Genomic DNA, 7,131 nt, shown 5'->3' with positions numbered 1-7,131 from the left:
ATCCAGGACTGCTGGAATTGCTGTCACTAAGCAATCCAGTCGTGCTTTATGACCACATCATTAGTGATGGAAATTCCAGTCTCAATTGTTGTCGTAAGTTGAGGACTATCTGTAGTGATACATCTTTGATAGAATATCCTTTAACTTGTAAGTGAATGTGTAATTAAAAGTTGCAATCGTACCCTACTTCCAGGGAGATCATCCTATCAAGTTCAGTGGGATTTACTACAGCGCAGAGTTGTAGATAACTCTGCTGTAAAACATCAAGGCTGTAAAAACTTACTTTCCGTTAAGTCCCACTGAGCATTCTTAGGGAAATGGCATTGAATTCCTCTTTTCTTCTGAGTAAATATGCATAAAATGGAACAACCCAGTTACATCCTAAATTTCCTAGGTCAATTCAGTGAGTATTATGACCAGATAAATGGTTAAAATTATGTTGTACATGCATTGAATAAAAATATTGCAGTTCTAAAATTACATCCAACAAGTCTTTCCTTCCTCTTAAAATGGGTCTATCAGAGTTACTGATCAAGTCTGAGCACTGTGGAATTATAAAAGAGAACATAGTGCCCTGAAATTATGGTGTGCCCTATGAAAAAGCATCTGCCAGCAATATAACCACAAGTAGGACTTGATGAATGGTGTTATGCATCTGCCCCCTGCTCTCATGAATGAGACATTTCAGGGGTGCCCACACCTATGAAAGATTCTGTTGCTTTGGAGATACATCACTGGCGAGAGAGCAAGCCGAGATATCAAATTGTTAACAATCCAACAAATGGTGGGTTCCCTTCAGATTTCTAAGAAAACTCACAGTTCACTCTTGCTTTGCTCATTTTTAGTACAAACACACTTTTCTTTTCATACACACATCTCAGTCCTTTCCTCACCTTAGCCCACTCTGCCCCACTAAAGATGAGTCATCATTCACATCACTTGACACCAGAACAATACTTTTTTTTCTTTTTGCTTTCCAGGATAATAAATTTGCACATATTTAAAGGGGAGAAGTAGCCTTTCATTCACTAATCTTCATTGGCTGGGCCAAGCTTTAGCTAATACATCTATTGAATCCATCTATTGAATTTATATTATTATGGTTGGTCACACAGTCAGCCACATGTTTAGACTGGATTTGGCATTTTTATCTACCTATCGAGTCCTTCCCAAAGACCTGGGATAGGTAGATATTGTTGTCTGATGGGGCGAAAGGTGTCATCGCAGGATGTAAGCTGTTCCAAGTAATTTTGCAATTGACTGATGGTGATTTTGTCACTGCTGATGGTCTTCAAGTGGTGCTCCAGATGTTTTGGGATTGCATCCAAGACACCTATTACTATTGGTACTATCTTTGCTTTCTTTTGCACAATCATTCTACTTCTATTTGTCATTTTTAAAATTATTATTATTATTACTATTATTATTAATTGATTTCTATCCCACCTTTTTTCATATTTTGGTCAATTCAAGATGGCGAACATACCCAATACTCCTGCCTCCTATTTTCTCCACAACAACAACAACCCTGTGAGGTGGGTTGGGCAGAGAGAGAGTGACTGGACCAAAGTTCCCCAGCTGGCTTTCACAGCTAAGGGAGGCCTAGAACTCAGTCTCCTAGTTTTTAGGCCAGCACCTTCACTGCTACACCAAACTGGCTCTCAGCCACCCATCTCAGTTTTGTGACTCTGGGTTGTTCACAATACAAGCATAAAAGTGAGAATTAATGAAACAACATTACACAAAGTCAGGGTCCCTAAAACTATGATTTAGCCTTTTGATTTATATCTCCCCTTTTTATATCCATTCTTAGAGCACTCCATGTGACAGACATAATATGCTCCAAATGGGCTCATTAGTCCCCAAAAGCTGGAGATCCTGAAATAGCATTACAGTAATGAGATTGGGAGTGGGGCTCTATGGCATGCAAAGGGCTTGGCTGGATATGTGGTGAGGCAGGGCTGAAAACATTTGGACCTTTTTTGCATTGAGAGAGGGGAATCAGGAGGATTTAATGTAATTTTTTTTTTAATGCACTGGGAAATTGGAGGGATTTTCAGGCTGCAGAAATGTAGCTTGGGCCTCATCTGTGGTTGCCCAGGCCTGACCAAAACTAACAACTACTTCTACACTGGGTAACAGCAAAGGGTTTCTTTGGATCCCCTGCAGTTCTATAGGCTGTACTTTGTGTAGCCTGAAATGGTTATTCTGCCCCCACCAGGTTATTCTGAAGATAAAAATAGCATCTCCAAGTTTAGCTGACTTCATACTGACATCATGTTAGGGTTAGGGTTAGGGTTATCTTGACCACAGTATGGAAGTGGTTTGTTGTTCCCCATTCTCATTTTTTAATTTCCCAGTCCAGCCTGTAGTCCCGGGATTGCTTAATTGTCGCTCATCCAGGTATTAATCAGGTGTGACCCTGCTTAGTTTGTTTAGAGCTTTTTCAAGGCCTGAAGAAACACAAACAAGAAAGGCACAAGAAATAAAGCAGATACTGTAATTACAGGCAGAGCCTTCAACTTCACACATTTATTGCCACCTTCTGGCAACCAGAGATGGATGAAGACTGGTCAGATCCAGCATACAGTATATTTTGTGCTAATCTCACAAAGATTGTGCAGAAATTATAAACATATGAGTTATGCTGAGATTTTCAACATGCCATTTGTTCCTTTCTAAAAAATAAAATACATGTCACCATTGGAATTTCTAATTACCAAGACCATAAGGAAAAGCCCAAACAATTTTCATTATTGGAAATACAGCAACATATAGTATATAGCAACTATAGCCTTATCAGGGGCATCTGCAAGGGTGTTCAAAAAAGTCAAGATGGCAGCTGAGACTGTTCAGTCAAGTTCCCCTCCTTTTTTATGTGTATTGCATGCATAAGATATGTAAAAAGGGGGGCTAGCTTCAATGACATGATCATAGTCATCCCTGGGAATGTTTTCACCATCCCTGTGGATGCCCACTCTGTATGTGTGTGTGGCACTTCATGCATATGTGAGTTTTCTCTTATATCCTCACAGTTAAAATACAGCAACCATAGAGCAATGGAGATGCTACAGATTTAATTCTCATCTTTCTTGCAAGGGAGAGAATGTGGTTTAAGGGGGAACAGGTAGACCACTGGACAACTTTGTTGAAGGGCAAAGTTTACCCATCAACGTCCACTGAAGAAGCAGCCTATAAGAGTAGTTATTTCTGAGAAAAGTCTGTGGCTAATAAAACACATTAGATCCTTATTCTCTGCAGTGTGTATACATGTGTTGTTCTATTGCTTTTATCTATTAAAAACACTCCCCTTGATGGAATTATTTACTCATCAGCTATTTTGGGTGAATGACCTTGGCGGACCTTGAAAAAGTTACGAAGGGTTGCACTTGGTTAGTAATTGGATGGAAGACCCCAGAAAATCCTGAAGTTAGAGAAAACGCATCCCAGAAGAAGCCAATGGAAAACCACTTCTCTGCAGCTGAGAAGAAAAGGATATGGGTGTAAATCCCTGTAGATGACAGGGCCAGACCTTTTATCATTTTTGTTGTAAATTAAAGCAGAATTTCTCTATTCACTGTTTGCTCATGGAGAACCGGTCCCTTATACCCAACATTACTTCCAAATATTATAGTGATGGAAAATCAGGAGAGAAGAAGGCTTTCCTGGTTTGTCCAAACCAAAGGAGCAAGAAGAAAGAATATTCCCCAATAAAACAATACAGTAGTGGCAATGTGCCAACAGATCAGTGGCATCTGCCCTAAATAAGGACTAGGTTTGCCAGGAAGGCAAAAGAGGTGGAAGGGCATCTATGAAGAATGGGATTAGCTCCATTACAACAGTTCATTAAGTAGCTATACCCTGTTCTGTTCCCAAGGTCTGTCCTTAAGTTGAATTTGTAAGTAAGCCGGGACAGTATTATTGTATAATACTGCATAAGTAGTATTGTGTAATGAACTTGAACCATTGTGCATTTGACTCAAATCATTGTGTATTTAACTCAGATTTTGCTACAGTAGGCTCTGTTCTTAACTATGGGTCATCCTTAAACTGGGCGTTCTTAACCCGGGGACTACCTGTATTTGCTACCTTTTCTTGGCCATCAAAATCATATCCTCACCTTGCTTGGAAAATACTATGGTAAGTTTTCCATCACAAAAGTGGTGTGGGTGCATGTGTATATACACACCATTATAATATAAAAATGTAGTACATAATAATATTTTATTAATAATATTATACTATTCTATATTATATTATAATATATTATATTGTAATAATATAACAATAATAGTAAATAATATATACAGGATGTACCAAAGCTTAGGCCCCCTAGACAATTTAATATAAATTACACTGACTGTTCAAATTGGCTGCCATTTTCTTCTAAACAGTTCCTTGCTCATTTGACGCATGGCCCTTGAACATTCCCAAGTACTATAACTTTTTCTCTGAAAGAAACAAACAAACAAACAAACAGTGATTGGCCTATGGGGCCTGACTTTGGGTCCATCCTGTATATTTCATTATTAAGTATAATAGCTCCAGATAAGATTTCTAAAAGAACACAGCAAAAAAAAAAAAAAAACCCACTCTGATGTGACTTTCTTAGATACAGTAAAGCTTACTGAAGAGCTTACAGTTCAGCACATCTATCCCTTCCTGGAACATCTTTCTAAAAGGATATCGAGCCCAGATTTTTAAAAACATCAGACTGATAATTCCATTATCTGAAAAATCTGTAGAAATAGCCATATTGATATGTTGCAACAAAACAATGTTATGGCCTCTTAAAAGGCTAACAAATTGATCATAACAAAAGCCTGAATAAGCCAGAATCCATTTCATCAGACATATGTCTTAACTGCTTCTTGTGCTACACAACCCTTTCTAGGTAGCAATAAAATGGTAATAGGAAACCAATTGAGCATAACTGGATACAGTAGTAGGGTACCATTATCACTCTCAAAATCAGATGCTAAGATAAAGACCTCATGCTTTGACCTTTGATATTGGAAGACACTATTTTTGATGCAGAACAAAAGAAGAGAGGCGGGTGTTGCCTCTGTGGTGAGTTGGGGGTGGATTGAGGATGGCATCATACATTCCTGCCACAGGGCAAGCAGGAAGGGCAGATCGGCTCATTGACTCCATGACTGTACTTTTTTTTTTTTTAATATTTTTTTATTTTTACAACAAACACAAAACATACATGAACAAACAAAACCATAAAAAGGCATAAAAAAAAAAGCATCTTCCATTTTATAGCGTGTGTCAACCAGTTACCAACTCGTTGGTGCCCCTTTCATAATCTTAAATTCTCATATCATCTATTCAAAATATACTTGTATACTTATCAATTGACAATTATTAATCATTCATAGCTAATCTATAGAATCATTTATTGCAAGAAATTTTAACTTTCAATAGGATTAGTAATACATTTTCATCTATCGATTATATGTGTATATATATAATAATTAATATCAAATTTCTATTATAAAGTTTCCTAATCCATTACATTACTATATTTTCTCATCCAATCATTAATAAAAACAAGTTACTTATCTTCTTACTCTAATTTCAAATCTCAATTTAACTCATCTCTGCACATTTCATAATTTTCAATAACTTCCTCCTGCATAAGTAATTTTTAATTTTTCCAATTCTTAAAAATTACAGTTCTAACCAGTATCAGTTACAATATCAGTTACAGTTCTAACCAGGTTACAGTTCTAACCAGATTCTTCACTACATGTTTCAACAAAAATATCTCTAGTTTAAAATCTATATGTTACTATATTCAACCATGTATAAATGTCTAATCTCTTAAAACATTTAGAATCAAATACAATTTTTAACTATATATCTCAGATTTATACTTTATTCCAGCGCTTGCATAATTTTGAGTTCACCCTTTTCATTCAATATCCCAAAATATCTGGCTGTTTATTCCTTTTTCTATATTATTGGATAAGAGAAAGCAATAATAGATGTCCTTTCAAACATTCTGCTTTTTGAAGCTTCTGTCAGTTCCATCATTGTTGTATTCCCCTCGTTTTTTCTTTAAACATCTGAAGTAGTTTCTTTCAATATTGTTTTACTTCTTCTTTTTGTGCATTCTCTTAGTACGATTTTCCATTATAATCTTGTATAATCTTTTTCTCACCCTCAGTGCCAAGAACAAGTCTGTCCCTCTTCATTTATCAGTTGATTAACCCTTTTAATTCTCAGTTTATAGGCCTCACAATAATTCTGTTTAATGTTTCTGATTTCTTGTACTATTTCTTCCTTTTCCATTGATCCCGTTTTATGTTTAATTAAGTCCATTTTAGCTTTAATTTTTTTTTCTTTTTTTTTTGCGGGAATTTCTACAGCTCTTCTTCCAGTTTTTTATAGTCATCCTCAATAGTTTAAAAATCTTTTTCTGCATTGTGTTTCTCGTATAGTTTATTATATTGATAAACCTTCATTGAGTCAAAGGATTCTTTATCTTTGTTCTTGCCAAAAATAAGAAAAAAAAAAAAAAAGGAGAGGAAGGGAAAGACTAAGTCTCTTTAAAAAAATCCAACTGAGGGGGGAATGGAGAGCAAAGCAGAGCTTCTAGCAGAAAGAAGAGCTACTGCCACTAATCAGGGCTCTTGTGACTAGCTCAAACTTTCCATCTTAATATTTTCAAAATCGCTTTCAACTCCACTTTCTTGTTTATAGTTATTCGGATGGCATCTGTATAAACATGCACATCCCACTATCTTTTTAGAAAGCCCAGGGTCCTTGAGCATGCGTCACAATAGAAGAAAAAAAGCACTATGTCGAGCCTCTAGATGGCAGTGCAACTTTCTTTCATTTACTTTCTCTTAACTCCACTTTCCCCATTTCAAAATCAAAAAGTATAAATTTCTTATAACAATAAAGAAATCTTAGTAAAAAAAAAAGGCTTAAGATAAAGAGTTATTGAGTATTAAAAAGAAAAGGCCAATCCAGTTAAAATTTTTTTTTTTTTTAAAGAGAAAAACATCTTGCCAATTCCACTAAAAAGGGAAAGTTGAAAAGAAAAAAAAAATTTCCCCCCCTTTTTTTTTATAAGGCTCGATCTCGCCGCTTAATTCTGCAGCAGGACAATGACCCCAA

The sequence above is a fragment of the Python bivittatus genome, unplaced genomic scaffold (assembly GCF_059951505.1).
Source record: "Python bivittatus isolate LINGU-HERP-01145 unplaced genomic scaffold, Pbiv_v1 ctg000700_np1212, whole genome shotgun sequence".
NCBI classification, from domain to species: Eukaryota; Metazoa; Chordata; class Lepidosauria; order Squamata; family Pythonidae; genus Python; species Python bivittatus.
This window is presented reverse-complemented; position numbering follows the sequence as displayed.